Source organism: Ceratotherium simum, chromosome 11 (assembly GCF_057802395.1).
Source record: "Ceratotherium simum simum isolate JZ-2026a chromosome 11, ASM5780239v1, whole genome shotgun sequence".
Taxonomy (NCBI): Eukaryota; Metazoa; Chordata; class Mammalia; order Perissodactyla; family Rhinocerotidae; genus Ceratotherium; species Ceratotherium simum.
Genome location: NC_141910.1, coordinates 30,205,938 through 30,222,002, shown reverse-complemented (window position 1 = coordinate 30,222,002; position 16,065 = coordinate 30,205,938). Strand labels below are relative to the sequence as shown.

Sequence of the window (16,065 nt, the reverse complement as noted above, 5' to 3'; positions counted from 1 at the left end):
ATCCCTAATTCTCCAGAATGAATTATATGTTCATTAATTCAATAAACCTATATTGAGTGGCTCCTGAGTGCCAAGTTTGAGATCATAAAATGAATGACACAGTACTTGTCCTCAAGGAGTTCACTATCTAATGGACTGACAGACAAATAAACAAATAAATAAAAATTGTAACCAAATGTCAGCTAAGATCTTCCTACCTCTTAAGATCTCTAGATAAAACTAACAAGCCCCCTGGCTTAGCGGTTAAGTGCGCACGCTCCACTACTGGCGGCCCAGGTTCGGATCCGGCTGTGCACTGATGCACCACGTACAGCAACTAGAAGGATGTGCAACTATGACTTACAACTATCTACTGGGGCTTTGGGGAGAAAAAAGGAGAAGGATCGGCAATAGATGTTAGCTTAGGGCCGGTCTTCCTCAGCAAAAAGAGGAGGATTGGCATGGATGTTAGCTCAGGGCTAATCTTCCTCACACACACAAAAAAACTAATTCAAACTCCCTTCCACAGACTATGAAGAATTCAATGCCTCATCCAATAGTTCTTTCAGTTTTAGAGGATGGGGACTTATGTTTTTATGTTCGCTCCCTACAATAAACTTTTGCTTCTGCTAAACTAGTTCTGTTGAGTGATCATCTTACCATGAGGCTCCGTTGTCCCTGTTCCAGTACCACTTTAACCCAAACATGAAGCTTTTTCCCTTAATTTCCATACAACATACCATTCACACAAGGGTTTTGTGCATGTGTTAAGAATAAAAAGTAACCAACAAAGGGATTTATGTGCTATAAATAAAACAACTTAAAATTTAACATAAAATATGTCTTTTCCTAAAAGATCCATTTCTGTGTGGTTCCTGATATTATGGAGCTTACTGTCTAGTGGAGCAGTCAGACATTAAACGACTTTTCTACAGGTATTTAATTATAATTTTGTTAAATGCTTTAATAGGAGAAAGGGCACTCTGTGTAGAATAGGGAGACTTGGCCTAGACTGGGAGGCCTAGAAAGATTTCATTGAGGAAGTAGCATTTGATGAATAAGAAACTGGGGAGAATGGTAATTAGAAATAATCTGGCTAGGAAAACCGTTATGAGTGGAGGCTTAAGGTAGGGGAAGAACTTGGCTTGTCTGAGAAGCTGAGAAAAGACCAGGGTGCTCAGGGAGAGATGATAAGAGTAGCAGATAAGACTGAGAAGGTAAGCAGAGTAAGATCATGTAGGACCTTGTACGTTGGGTTAAGAATTTTGGATTTTATCCAAAAGCTATTTCAGATATATAAGTATAGTGCTGTGGGCAGTAATCAAATACTTGGGGAAGCTGAAGGGGTAACATTAGGGTCTTGAAGTCTTGAAGTCAAGTGGATAGGTGTCTCCCAGATAGAGGCATCAGTATGTAGAAAGGCCTGGAGTTTTCAGTGGGCCTACTTTGGCCAGGGAGCAATGAGTACAGTGTGGTAGAGCACAGAACATGTGGAGAATGGCAAGAGAAGAGACAAGAAGGTAAGCTGAAACCAGATTACAAATAGTCGTGTATGCCTTCCTAAGGTGTTTGAGGTTTATCCTATAAGCAGTGAGTCAGGAGCATGACACGAGGAGCCTTGGGTTTAGAAAGATAACTCTGGACATCATCATCATTGTCATAACAAAAATAACCAGTACATTGAAGGGGCAACGAGTGGTGAATAGTGAGATGCTTTAGAGGTAAATGATGAGGGCTAAAAAATGCCTTGGTAGTTGGCATTAGGAACAAGACCTAATTTAAACTTAACCCCAAAACTGAGTGAGGAAATTATAGACCAATCCGATTTGAACATAGATGGAAAAACGCTTAACAAAAATACTAACAAGCTGAATCCAGAAGTATATATTAAAAAATAATACATTGTGGGGCTAGCCTGGTGGCATAGCGGTTAAGTTCGCATGCTCTGCTTTGGTGGCCTGGGGTTGGCGGGTTTGGATCCTGGGCATGGACTGACGCACCACTTGTCAAGCCATGCTGTGGCAGTGTCCCATATAAAGTAGAGGAAGATGGGCACAGATGTTAGCCCAGGGCCAATCTTCCTCAGAAAAAAAGAGGAGGATTGGTAACAGATGTTAGCTCAGGGCTAATCTTCCTCACAAAAAAAAAAAAAAGAAAAAAAATACATCAAGATCAAGTAGGCTTTATCTCAGGGACACAGGGCTGGTTCAGTGTTACAAAATCTATCAATAAAATTGAAAACATTAATACAGAAAAATAAACATCTTGACAAATGTTGCAGAATGGATGTAGAAAAACCATTCAGTGCAATTCACTTGTTCGTGATAAAAATGCTTATCAAATTAGAAAATAAAAGGGAACTTCTTTAAACCTGATAAAATTTCTATCAATCTCAAAAACAGTGAAAGTTTAGAAGATCCATTAAAATCAGGAACAAGACAAGGATACTAGTTGTATCAATAAATTGGGCCAAGTTACGCTGTGTTAATAAACAATCCCAAATTCTCAGTGGCTTAAGATTTACTATATTCCACTTCAGGTCAAGAGGGAGCCCTGTTCCACGTTGTCCTCACTTTAGGATCCAGGCTGATAGAGCAGCCACTATCTGGAAAATAGAACAGAAGTGTGTACAGATATTCACCAAAAAACATTCACTTGAATATTCATAGCAGCAGTATTCAAGAGTCCAAAACAAGGAACTTTCCAAATGCCTATCAACAGTAGAATGGATAAATTGTGATATATTCGCACAATAAAATACTACATAGCAATAAGAATGAAAAATCCACAAATACATGCAATAATATGGGTGAATCGCAAAAACATAATGTTGGAGCAAAATTTGACACAAAAGAGCATGTTCTGTATGATTCTGTTTGTATAAATTATAACAGGCCAAACTAATCTGTAGTGTTAGAAAGCAGAATAGGGCCGGCCCCGTGGCTTAGCAGTTAAGTGCGCACGCTCTGCTGCTGGCGGCCCGGTTCGGATCCCGGGCGCGCACCGACGCACCGCTTCTCCGGCCATGCTGAGGCTGCGTCCCATATACAGCAACTAGAAGGATGTGCAGCTATGACATACAACCATCTACTGGGGCTTTGGGGGAAAAAATAAATAAATAAAATTATTAAAAAAAAAAAGAAAGCAGAATAATGGTTACCCTTGAGGATCAGGTACGGAAAGGGGCTATGAAAGGAGCTTCTGGGGTACTGGTTATGTTCTATTTTTTCATCTGGGAGTTGGTTACATGGGTGTGTTTAGCATGTTAAAATTCTTTGAGCTATACACTTTTGATATGTGCCCTTTTATATATGTGTATTAGGCTTTTATATATGTATACAAAATTAAAACAAAAAGCAGCAGCTTCATGCTTCTTTACAAAGTGTAGGCTCCTAATTCCCGTTTAGCTTAGAGAACAAGGTAGGTCCTTCCTCTCCCTGCCTACGGCCACTTCATCTTGGACCTGCGGATAGTCAGTGGCGGACACAAGCGTTTGCTATGGGGAAAACCCTCATCCCCACCGATAAAGAGTGGGCTGCCTTTCTGGACTTAGTACCTGAGTAATTCAGTTTTTCAGTTGTTGCTTTGTTTTGTTTTTAAAATTAATCTTTTTATTTTGAGATACTTGTAGATTCTCATGTAGTTGTAGAAATAATACAGAGAGGTCCCTTGTACCCTTTACCCAGCTTCCCAAAATTGGTATCATCTTGCAAAATTGGTTATCATCTGTATTCCAGATTCACAATCAGGATATTTACATTGACATAATCAAGATAAGAACATTTCCATCACCACAAAGATCCCTCCTGTTGCTCTTTATAGTCACATTCACTTCCCTAACCCCCTGCAAATTACTAATCTGTTCTCTTATTTCCACAATTTTATCATTTCAAGACTGTTATATAGGGCCGGCCCCGTGGCTTAGCGGTTAAGTGCGTGCACTCCGCTACTGGCGGCCCAGGTTCGGATCCCGGGCGCGCACCGACGCACCGCTTCTCTGGCCATGCTGAGGCCGCGTCCCACATACAGCAACTAGAAGGATGTGCAACTATGACATACAACTATCTCCTGGGGCTTTGGGGGGGGGAAAAAAAAGAGGAGGATTGGCAATAGATGTTAGCTCAGAGCTGGTCTTCCTCAGCAAAAAGAGGAGGATTAGCATGGATGTTAGCTCAGGGCTGATCTCCTTCACAAAAAAAAAAAAAAAAAAACGACTGTTATATAAATGGAATCATACAGGATGTAACCTTTTGGGATTGGCTCATTTCTCTCAGCCTAATTTCCTAGAGATTCATCCAAGTTGTTGCGTGTATGAATAGTTTGTTCCCTTTCATTGCTGAATAGCATTCCATGGTGTGGATGTACCATAGTTTGTTTAACCATTCACCCACTGAACGACATTTGGGTTGTTTTTGGCAACTCCAAATAAAGCTGCTATGAACTGTTGTCTACAGGTTTTTGTATGAACATAAGTTTTAATTTCTCCGGGATAAAAGCCCAGGAGAGCAATTGCTGGGTCATGCCGAGTTGCACGTTTTGTTTTGTAAATAAAAACCCACCAAACTGTTTTCCAGAGTGGCTGTACCATTTTACATTCTCACCAGCAATTGTAGGAGTAATCCAGTTTCTCTGCATCCTTGCCAACATTTGGTGTTGTCACTACTGTTTATTTCAACCATTCTGGTAAGTGTGTAGTGATATTTCATTGTGGATTTAATTTGCATTTCCCCAATGGCTATTGATGTCGACCGTGTTTTCATGTGCTTATTTGCCACCTGCACTTCCTCTTTGGTGAAATGTCTGCTCGTGTTTTTTGCCTGCTTTCTAATTTGATTGCTTGGTTTTTTACTGTTGAGTTTCGAGAGTTCTTTAGATGTTCCAGATACCATTCTTTTGTTAGATATGTGGCTTGCAAATATTTTCTCCTTGTTTGTAGCTTGTCTTTTCATCCTTTTAATAGGGTCTTTTGCAGAGTAAAAGTTGTTAATTTTGATGAGGTCCAGTCTATCAATTTCTCCTTTTGTGGGTCAAACTTTTGGTGTCAAATCTAAGAACTCTGCCTAGTCCTAGATTCAAAGATTTTTTTTTCTAAAAGTTTTATAGTTTTATGTTTTGCGTTTGAGTCCGTGATCCATTTTGAGTGAATTTTTATACGAGGTGTGACATTTAGGTCAAGGTTCATATTTTTGCCTATGAATGTCCAATTAATTTAGTTTTAAATAATACCGTTTAAAGGCCTCCAAGAGTCCGGCCAAAGTAGCGGTGTTCCAAACCCAGTCGTTTCATTTCACAGTCTTTACTCACATATGCAGTAGAAAGGCACATGCTGACACCATCCATTCCTATGATCCACTATGAGCCAATGCTTGAATGAAAAGAGAGATCTCTCAAGAACCAAGAGTAGGTAGTATGGACGGTTCTTAAGTCTGTAATAAGTAATACAAAGAATGTATTTGACTAATTCTGCTAGAACATGGTCCTGCTAAAAATACGCCTAATTTACTTTATTCAGAAGACTTACAATAGTCAGCATCTGTAATTGTTTTTGACTACTCAGCATCTGAACCTACTTGCTAGATTTGGGAAATCCCCCATTATCTAGGTCTTGGTGAGAAGCAGGCTCCTACCTCTAAGTTCAGAAGCCTAATGGGTGAGATTCACCCTCAACTCACTTCCCTGACAGGCTTGTGACCCAGATTTGGCTACTATGTACTTTAAATCTTGAGCAAGCGATGCCAAGATGAAGGGATGCTGGATGATATTGGATCTATGGTAGCTATGGTATAGGCAATCTCGCATCCGTGGCGGTGTTATCAGGAGCAGTGGCTGCCTACAGTGACCACTATGTCAAACAGAAGAGATGGTATGCATTGGTGGTGGCAGCAGCAGATTATTTCTGCTACCCTGACTCCTTTGGTTCTAGCCCATTAACTGAAGATGTTTCTTACCATTTCTCATCAGTTCTCTGAGTTACCTGATAGTTTCCAATAAATTCATCTTCAATTTACATTAGCCAGAGTTGGTTATTGATAATAAAGATAACGGACATATCAAGAACCCTCACTGATAGTTTTCACAGATTAGTCTAAAGCAGTGGTTTAGAGATCTCCCACCCCCAGAGTTTCTGATTCAGTAGTTCTGAAGTGGGGCCTGAGAATAGAATTTGCATTACTAGCAAATTCCCAGATGATGCTGATGCTGCTGGTCAAGTGACCACCCTTGATCTTCATCAAGGTTGGTGAGACTTGATAGTATTCTCTCAAACAACTGCTGATTAGCGTTCCGTTGTTTGAATAGACCACAATTTGCTTATCCGTTAATCTGTTCATGGACATTTCAGTTATTTCCACTTTCTGGCTATTACAAATAAAGCTACTATAAATATTAATGTATAAGTCTTTGTATGGACATGTATTTCCTTTTCTCTTGGGTAAATACCTACAGAAGAATGGCTGGATCACATGGTAGGTAGATGTATAACTTTTTAAGAAACTGCAAGCTGTTTTCCAATGTGGTTATGCCATTTTACATTTTTACCAAAAGTGTATGAGAGTTCTAGTTGTTCCACATCCTTGCCTGCTTGGTGTGGTCAGTCTTTTTAACTTTAGCCTTTCTAGTAGGAGTGTACTAGTATCTCACTGTGCTTCCACTTTGCATTTTCCTAATGACTAATAATGATGAGCATCTTTTTGAGTGCTGATTTAGCATCTGTATATCTTTTTTTGTCAAGTGTCTATGAAAATCTTTTGTCCCCTTTTTGGCGCCTTATTTGTTTTCTTATTATTGAGTTTTGAGAGTTCTTTATATATTCTGGGGATAAATCCTGTACTATATAAGTGACTTGCAAATATTTTCTCCCAGTCTGTGGCCTTTTTTTTTCATTCTCTTAATAGGCAGAGAGTCATTTTTGCAAAAATTATCAGGAGACTCATCAATTTTCCTAATAATCTTCCTTAATTGCTTGGTATTCAGATTATTTCTTTTTGAAGCACGTTCCTTTTCTATTTTCTCTGCTTCTATTGTTAATTTTTTTTTTTTTTTGTGAGGAAGATCAGCCCTGAGCTAACATCCATGCTAATCCCCCTCTTTTTTTGCTGAGGAAGACCGGCTCTGAGCTAACATCTATTGCGAATCCTCCTCCTTTTTTCCCCCAAAGCCCCAGTAGATAGTTGTACGTCATAGTTGCACATCCTTCTAGTTGCTGTATGTGGGACGCGGCCGCAGCATAGCCAGAGAAGCGGTGCATCGGTGCGGGCCCGGGATCCGAACCCAGGCAGCCAGTAGCGGAGCGCGCGCACTTAACCGCTAAGCCACGGGGCCGGCCCTATTGTTAATTGATATAACTATAGAACCTCACTTGTCAACAGCGTTGTGTGTAATTTGAAGAGTTCTCTAATATCACTTTCATCAACTTCATGAAATCTTGTACCTGTTGCAAAATCTGCAGTTAAATTATTTTTTATTTATTTGGTTTGCATTTGATTGATATTTTTGGATGTTTACCACAATCTCAAACTTTCAGTCAATGAGGATGTCAACTGAGAGGCAGCTGAATGAGATAGGGTGGGGACAATAAATACTAGTGTTTTATATGGAAAAATATTTGATAGGGACTCATTTTATAAATGATCAGTTCATTAAAGAACATTTTTGTGTTGTTATGGCTTTTGCTTCCATATGCCAGCACAGATTTGTGTAATAAATACTTAAAAACAAGGCCCTGCAAGGAAAGACCCCTTCCTCTCTTAATATTTCATCTCATGTCTTGATTCCCCACTCATTCATTCTACTTCAGGTACTCTGACCATCTCTTAGTTTCTTGATCAAGCCAAGCTTTTTCACAGTGCAAGAGCACTTGCTCTTTCTTCTAACCTAATAAGTGGACCAAGAATTTAGATTTACTCTAAGAGCAATGCAAACCAAGATAAGTTTTTAATGAGAAAAATGGTATCATTTGTTTTAAACTTTCAGCGGATCTCTCTGACTCTGAATGGAGAATAGATTATACAGGAGTAAAAACGGAAGGGAGACTAATTAGGAGGCTATTTCAGCAGTCCAGTGAGAGGTGATGATGGCTTATATCAGGATGAGATGATAGAATATGGTGTGAGAGAAAGGGAAGAGTCACAGATGACTCCCAGATTTCTGCCTTTGGTAACAGTGTGTATGGTAGAATCATTCATTGACATGGGGAAAACAGAGGCTAGGACCAGATTTGCAAAAAAGCAATCGTGAGTTCCGTACTGTCCATATTAAATTTGCCTAAAAGATCCTAAGTGAAGATTCAAGTAGGCTTTCGGATTTCTAGTTTTTAGAGTTACTGGTAGGAACTAGGCTGGAGATACAAATTTAGAAGTTGTCAGCATATAGATGATATTATATTTAATGTTAAGGGACCAAATAAGATCACCTAGAAAACAGTATAGAGAAGAGAAGAGAGTAAAACCTTGAGGCTCCAAGTAGGACAGAGCAGGAGAATCCAACAAAGGAGTCTGAGAAAAAGAAAGCCAGAACAGGGGCTGCCCCGGTGGCATAGCGGTTAAGTGCCCTTGCGGCGCTTTGGTGGCCCGGGGTTCGCAGGTTTGGATCCCAGGCGCACACAGATGCACTGCTTGTCAAGCCATGCTGTGGAGGCGTCCCATATAAAGTAGAGGAGGATGGGCACGGATGTTAGCCCAGGGCCAATCTTCCTCAGCGAAAAACAGAGGAGGATTGGCATGGGTGTTAGCTCAGGGCTAATCTTCCTCACACACAAAAAAACACAACAGAAAAAAGGAAAGCCAGAACAGAGTGGTATTACGGGTCCTCAAGACAAGCTCCATGTTCAGATACTCACTAGGAGGCTCACTGAAATCAGCATAGTTGTACTCATGGCTAAGATTTATCACAGTGATATAGTAAATACACAGTGCTGGATCATAAGGGAGAAAAACACAGGTCAAGTCTGGAGGAATCTATGGGCAGGCTTCCTTATGCCTTCTCTCTCCTGTGAGAGGTCATGCAGAGCGCACTTTTCTCCCAGCAATGAAAATGCAGCAACATATGTGTGATGTTTATGCCTTGGGGAGGCCATTAGAGACTCAGTGCCCAAGATTTTTTATTGGAGTCTGGTCATATAGGCACCCTCTGCATAGAAAAATTCCAGATTGCCAGAAGGAAAGCAGGTGTTCAGCACAAACCACATTGTTTATACAGTCTAGGCACAGTGAGCCATCATTATCAGTTAGAGAACAATGGGAACACTTCTGAAAATCAAGTTTCCAAGTGCTAGCCAAGGGCCAACCTTGCAAGCCCCTTCAAAGGATAGCAATCTCAAGCCTGCTATGTTAACTCTTTTCTGCACAGAGTGGCATCACAGAAACTACAAGAGGAGAATGTTTCCAGGGAGAGAAATGCTGCTGAAGAATCAAGATAAGGACCAAAGTGGCCCATAGATTTGTCAATATAGATATTATTGATGACCTTGCGAGGCACAATTTCAGAGGAATGGTGGGACAGGGAAGCTGGATTAGGGAGGGTTCAAGAGTGACTTGGTGAGGAAGTGGAGACAGCATGTAGAGACAGGATATTTCAAGTTTTCTATGAGGGGAGGCAAAAGAAGGAAAGGTAGCTTAAAGAGGATATAAGTCAAGAAAAGGTTTTTTTGTGTGTGAGGAAGATCAGCCCTGGGCTAACATCTGATGCCAATCTTCCTCTTTTTATTTTTGCCTAGGAAGATTGGCCCTGGGCTAACTTCCGTGCCCATCTTCCTCTACTTTATATGGGACGCCGCCACAGCATGGCCTGACAAGCAGTACGTTAGTGCGCGCCTGGGATCCGGGCCTGCGAACCCTGGGCTGCCACAGCGGAGCTCGTGCACTTAATCGCTGTGCCACCAGGCCGGCCCCAAGAAAAGATTTTTTACAGGTGAGAGATACTAGCACATGTTTGTTTGGGATCAGAATGATTTGTTAGAAAGGGAGAGATGATGATGTGGAGAGAGAGGGATTCGAGAGGGAGGGGAAATGAAATGGTAGGAGAAAAGACTCCCTCCATTGAAATGGGAGGGAAGAAAAAGAAAATGTACAGGTGCAGGTAGAATCATAGATTTGGGAATCAGAAGATGAGCAACTTCTGATGGCTTCTGTTTCCTCAGAAAAGTCTGAGGCAATGTCCTCAGTTGAAAGTAGAGAGTTATGGAAAAGATGTGAAAGATATGAGGAAAAAGTTAGGAATTTGTAGAGTAAGGTGGAAAACAATTTGGGAAAGAGAATGTCTAAGATGGGAATCTGGAAGTAGAGGGGTCATGCTAGGGGTTAAGGCGGACTGTGAAATTATTTTCTACATGTTTTATTAATGAGAGGTGATAATTTGAATTTATATCATTGAAGTGTTTCAACCTCTACCAAGATCTACTTCAAAAGGAAACTATTGTATTGCGTAGCAGTTAAAAATAGGAATGACGTGGCTGGCCCATTGGCGTAGTGGTTAAGTTCGTGCACTCCGCTGTGGCGGCCTGGGGTTCACAGGTTCGGATCCCGGGCACGGACCTACGCATCTCTTATCAAACCATGTTGTGGCAGGCATCATGCTATTGGCACATCCCACATAAAGTAGAGGAAGATGGGAACAGATGTTAGCTGAGAGCCAATCTTCCTCAGCAAAAAGAGGGGGATTGGCACTGGGATGTGAGCTAAGGACTAATCTTCCTCACCAAAAAAAAAAAAAAAAAGGAATGAAATGATTAGGCCTCCAACCAAATAGTTTTTTATTAGCTCAAAACTACTTTAGTGTAACAATTTCATTCCCAAATTACTCTACCACTGAGCAACTGAAACTCAATGACCAACTAATCTCCCCCAGCCTAATGCACACGAAAAAATATACCTCTAACATTACACTATAACTTCCCCCACCAAACAAAACAGGAAGAGTGGTTATGTTTAGCTGATAGTGTTAGATGGTCTGTCATGTAGAGTTTCCGTTACATTCTGAATATGAAGTTGGTGTATTATGTGACAGTCCTTTATACACACTTTTTTTCAACCCTGCCATGACAGGCGCATCTTTCTATTTTCACAGAAATGTCTCATGAACATAAGATGTAAAGTATATTCAAAAGAAGCTTCAAGAATCTTAGCTGTCTTAAGGACATATTTTTAGTGCATATGCTGACTCTCATATTTACTGAACCCCAGCTGCAGCACTTGTCTCAGAGAACTGCTCTGCTCCTCCCGTTTATCCCATTATTACTTTCAGTTGTGAGATGAAAAATGTTCTCTTTAAAATAAATTGGCTCCTCTAAATAAAGAAATGTCAAATAGCTACTTCAGTCTCTTATTTAATCTCAAGTTAAATCAGAGAAAAGATTTCAGCATGTAGAAAACTCGTTCAAACCTGCAATGACCTTGGTGTTTTTCTCAATATATAAATCATTATTATCACATTTCTTAGTTTTCTAGCGCATGAAATAAACTTAGAATATGCCTTTCCTAGACACAATTAGTTCACTGCTATCAATTTAACTTTTATTTGTATGAATTTTATAATGTGTAACTTTTCATGTATTTCCAAAGTATTTTTATATTAGTTGGAGAGTGGAGTGTAACACCTATGAGCGATAAAGGGGGAGAAAGGAGGATTGAGTAGGGAAAGCCTTCAGACTTGGATGCTGATCTGACAACTGGTAAAAAAAGTGGGGAGGAGACAGGATCGGACAGGCTCAGACTTTGATGTAGATCTAGCAAAGTCTCAGCCAACCCAATGGAGAGCTCCAGAGCAAAGATTGCCTGTTAGAGAAGTGCTGCATTGGGTAGAAATGGCTAGGCCCTAGTAACGCTGCCATGCTCAGTCACTGGCAGGGAACTGCACGGGAAGATGATGGCCTCAGCTTGAATGCTGCTGTGGTAGGTCCCAAAGGTGCTGCAGCTGGAGGCTATTAGCTGACTGCATTCTTCCAGCTGAAGGGAGATCCAAGCAACGCATCTTCATGCCTGCTGTTTCAGCTGTGCCTATTTTGCTCATGTTGCTCTCCTCAAACAGTTCAGTTCAGATCACGGTTTGTTGCACAATCTCCTAACTCCTTCTTTTGGCCAGTTCCGCACCTCTTTGTTAAACACTGTTAGCAGATTAATCTCCTAAAAACTCATTTTTATCCTATTAGTCCTTTGCTTAAAAATATTCAGTGTTGGGGCTGGCCCAGTGACGCAAGCAGTTAAGTGCGCGAGCTCCGGTTTGGCAGCCTGGAGTTTGCAGGTTCGGATCCCGGGCACACACTGATGCACCGCTTGTCAAGCCATGCTGTGGCAGCATCCCATATAAAGTAGAGGAAGATGAGCATGGATGTTAGCCCAGGGCCAATCTTCCTTAGCAAAAAGAGGAGGATTGGCAACGGATGTTAGCTCAGGGCTGATCTTCCTCACACACACACAAAAATTCAGTGTTGGGTCCAGCCCGGTGGTGTAGTAGTTAAATTTGCGTGCTCCGCTTCGGCCACCCAGAGTTCTCAGATTCAAATCCCAGGTTCGGACCTATGGGCACTGCTTGTCAAGCTGTGCTGTGTCAGGCATCCCACATATAAAGTAGAGGAAGGTGGGCACGGATGTTAGCCCAGGGTCAATCTTCCTCAGCAAAAAAAGGAGGATTGGCAACAGATGTTAGCTCAGGGCTAATCTTCCTTACCAAAAAAAAAAAAAAAAAAATTCAGTGTCTCCCCATTATCCACGAAATAAAGCCTAGACTCTTTAACCTGGTACTCAAGGCTAACACAAGATTGTCCCCAACCTACCATTCTGTTTTTATCTAACTTTGTGTCCTCTCTGGTCAATCCATGTGGGGCCTACTTGTGATCTCCCTAAAATTTCATTTATATTTATATATTTCTTGTTGCTCACATAATACCTTCTATTCCGCTTGACATACCATTGTCCCTTCTATCTGCCTATCAAAACTGAGCTCATCTTTCAAGGCCCAGTATACATTTCCACTCCTACAGATAGCAGTGTCTAACACGTCCTCAGAAATATTTCAATATATTTCCTACTTATTCGTATTTTTTCTTATTTTATTACTCAAGTTTTAATGTGAGCATGTCTCTTTCCCAGCTATACTGTCATTTCCTTTGGGATAAGAGGAACACGGTGTTGTTTTTCACTCTGCAAATACTCCATGATTGAATGAAGAGAGAGATGAATGAGGGAATAGATGGTAAGAAGCCACTACAGAAATGCAAAAAGTAGAAGACAGACAAAACTTCAGGGTGATATAGGAAAATGCATTGGGAAGTGAAAGAATATTCCATGTGACTGTTTTGTGGGAATGGATGACCTTCTTCACTGTCTGTTTATTTTTTAGGTACAGACCAGGGCAGAATTCTTTATGGAGATGTTTAGGCTATTTAGGGATGGGCTTTGGGGGAGTGTGCTGATCAAATACTCTTTGAAACTTATGAAAATTTGTATACATATGTATGTGATTTTTCTGGGAATAATGTCCATAGCTTTCATCTGATTTTCAAAGGGGCCTGTGATCATAAAAAGATTTAAAACCACCTGATGAGACTTTGGGGCTTTGGTAGAAGAGAGGTTGAGCAGGATTGAGTATGATTTGGCAAGTAGGAGATCATTGATATTCTTAAAGAAAATAGTTTCTGAAGAATAAAGAAAGCAGGAGCCAGATCTCCAGGAATTAAGGAGTGAGTGGGTGGTGAGGAAGTGGAGGTAGCAAATATAGATTTTCCTTCCAGAAATGTATCAGTGAATGAGGAAGGAGATATATGATAATTTGAGAAACAGTAGGATCAGGAGAAGGTTTTCTTTTTTTTTTGGATAGGAGATACTTGAGCATATTTACAGAGTAAGAGGTGAAAAGGAGATAATTAATAGAGTAAGTAGGTGGTAAAGTGTCTGGGTAGTGTGATTTATGCTGTAGCAGCAACCTCAAAGGAACAGTCACTTAAAACATTAAAGTTTATTTCTTGCTAATGCAAACTCTATTGTAGATTGCTGTCCTCAACACTAAGACCCATCTATCCAGGCTGCTTCAATCTTTGGGCGGTATGCTCATGACTGGAGGGGAAGAGAGAGACTAGGGAGTGATGCAGAGGGATCTCACTGCTACCACTGTTAAGTGACACATATTACTTCCACTGATGTTTCACTAGCCAGAACTAGTTGCATGATCATGCTTAATGGGGAGGTGGGGGTGGCAGGGAATGTAGAAGAAATATGAAAAGAGGCTTAGTGAGCATATAATTATCTTTGCTACATGAAGGGATCAAGGAAAAAAGCAAAGGGAATTCTGGGAAGTTGCAAGTGGCATAGTTTTTTAATATCCCCATGTCTTCCTACAAAAACAGACCAAGTTGGATAGCAAAACCTATAACCCATGAACATCAATAACAAGTTTTGGTAGCAAAGTACAAGCTCCTAAATATACACAGGTGGGGACACATCGTGATAGCAACAAAATTCACATGTGGGAGGAGGCCGAGGGAGCAAAAACAAAACAAAACAAAACATCCAAAGATGCCTCCAAAGAAAGAGTCGCATTTCGTGTGTGAAGCTTAGAGAGTTCATCTGAGAGTAGCAGTCAAAACTGGGGAGAAGCTTTGTAGGCTCCATTTCACAGATGAACACAAGGGAACTGTCAGAAGATTGGATGGTGCTAGAATGGCCTAGGCTCTATGCATTTGCAAAACCAACCTGAATTCCCTTCCAGAACCAAGCCCTGCATGAGAGGAAAGCTGCTAGGACAAGACATAAAACAGGTCACATTTTATAATCATCACAAATAGTTTATTAATTATAGAAACTCCAAATATGAAAATTCATCCCTTCATCTATTTTCCATGCCAATTATATTCAGTAACATTGTCTGATCTCACATATAAAAGGGCTTGCAATGAGATTACATGCACCATTAAGACACTTCAGCAGTCAACACAGAGACCCTCCAAATTTGACCATAAACTCTGTTCCGTTAGAAAATTTCCAGGGAAAATTCAAGTCTAAAGATTAAAACCCCTTACAAATTAAAGTCCAAAGAAATTAATGTCTGAAGTCAAATTCTCTTGCTCTTGAGATTTCAACTTCAAAGAAATTAATGTCCAGATTTATCCTTTCCACTTCATATTTCAGTCAATCTTAATTAGAGGGGTTCTTAAGGTTTAAATAGGGTTGGAATTTCTTCTAAGCAGTTGTAGCTTGGACAGAAATTGTATTAGTTTAATGTCAGGTCTCTCTTGGAGTTTCCAGAGAGTCCAAAAAGTCAATAAGACACACAAAAGTATTACAGCACTATCTCTATACCCATCAAATTTAGAAAAAGCTATTCCCCAGTCTCTAGTATAGTTATTCCAGGCCAAATTATGTTCTCAAAGCTCATTAATTGGTGTTGTCAAATACCAGGTCAGACACTCTGGAGTCAGGGGTGAAAGGGAGAGAAATTCTGAGTTTTAGCTTTACCTAGATGGTTGATCTGATCTAGGCCTCTGGAATCCATGTGAACATAAACTTAATTAGGAAATGTTAAATTTGGCATTTGAGTCTTCCATTTCTAGGGGGAAAATTTACCTATCCATATTAACTCCTCTCAGAGAGTGACATTTGGGATATTGTTGTCTTCTTGTGAAGCTTAGAAATTTGTAGAGTTTGAAAACTGTATCAGTCAGGGCAGGCTGGGTTATGCTGCAATAACAACCTCAACATCTTAGTGGCTTGAAACAACAGTTTATTTTTCACTCATACCACACATCTATCTCGTATTGGCAGGGAGTTCTGTTCATATTGCATTCACCTAAGGAACAAGGACGACACAATCTCCACGGGTTTTTCCATGATCACCACAAGAGGGACAAGGGAAAGTGACAAGTTATGCCCTGGCTTTTCAGATTTCTGCCCAGAAGTAGCATATCTCTTCCACTCACATCACTTCCATTCACATTCCATTGGCCAAGCATGTTATATGGCTTTCTAACCTTGAAGGGAACGTGGAAGAATAAGTGTTTTCCCTTTCAGTGCTACCTTTAGAATGAGCTCTGTCTACTAATCCTGCTTGTGTAATATCAGGTGAGCTGACAATTTTAGTTCTTGGCCATCAGTTGCTGTG

The 16,065-nt window shown here is 40.5% G+C and overlaps 1 long non-coding RNA gene across 3 annotated transcripts in view; it reads left to right on the top strand.

Annotated features, from left to right (window-relative positions):
• LOC147915967 (uncharacterized) overlaps positions 1–16,065 on the top strand; it is a 59,011-nt gene that overhangs the window by 6,657 nt on the left and 36,289 nt on the right. For 2 of the 3 annotated variants that reach the window (XR_015553651.1, XR_015553652.1), the window contains exon 3: positions 4,554–4,662. The exons of the other annotated variant lie outside the window; for it this stretch is intronic. This is a non-coding gene — a long non-coding RNA (uncharacterized LOC147915967). The remainder of the gene's footprint in view (positions 1–4,553; positions 4,663–16,065) is intronic. 3 annotated transcript variants of the gene reach the window in all.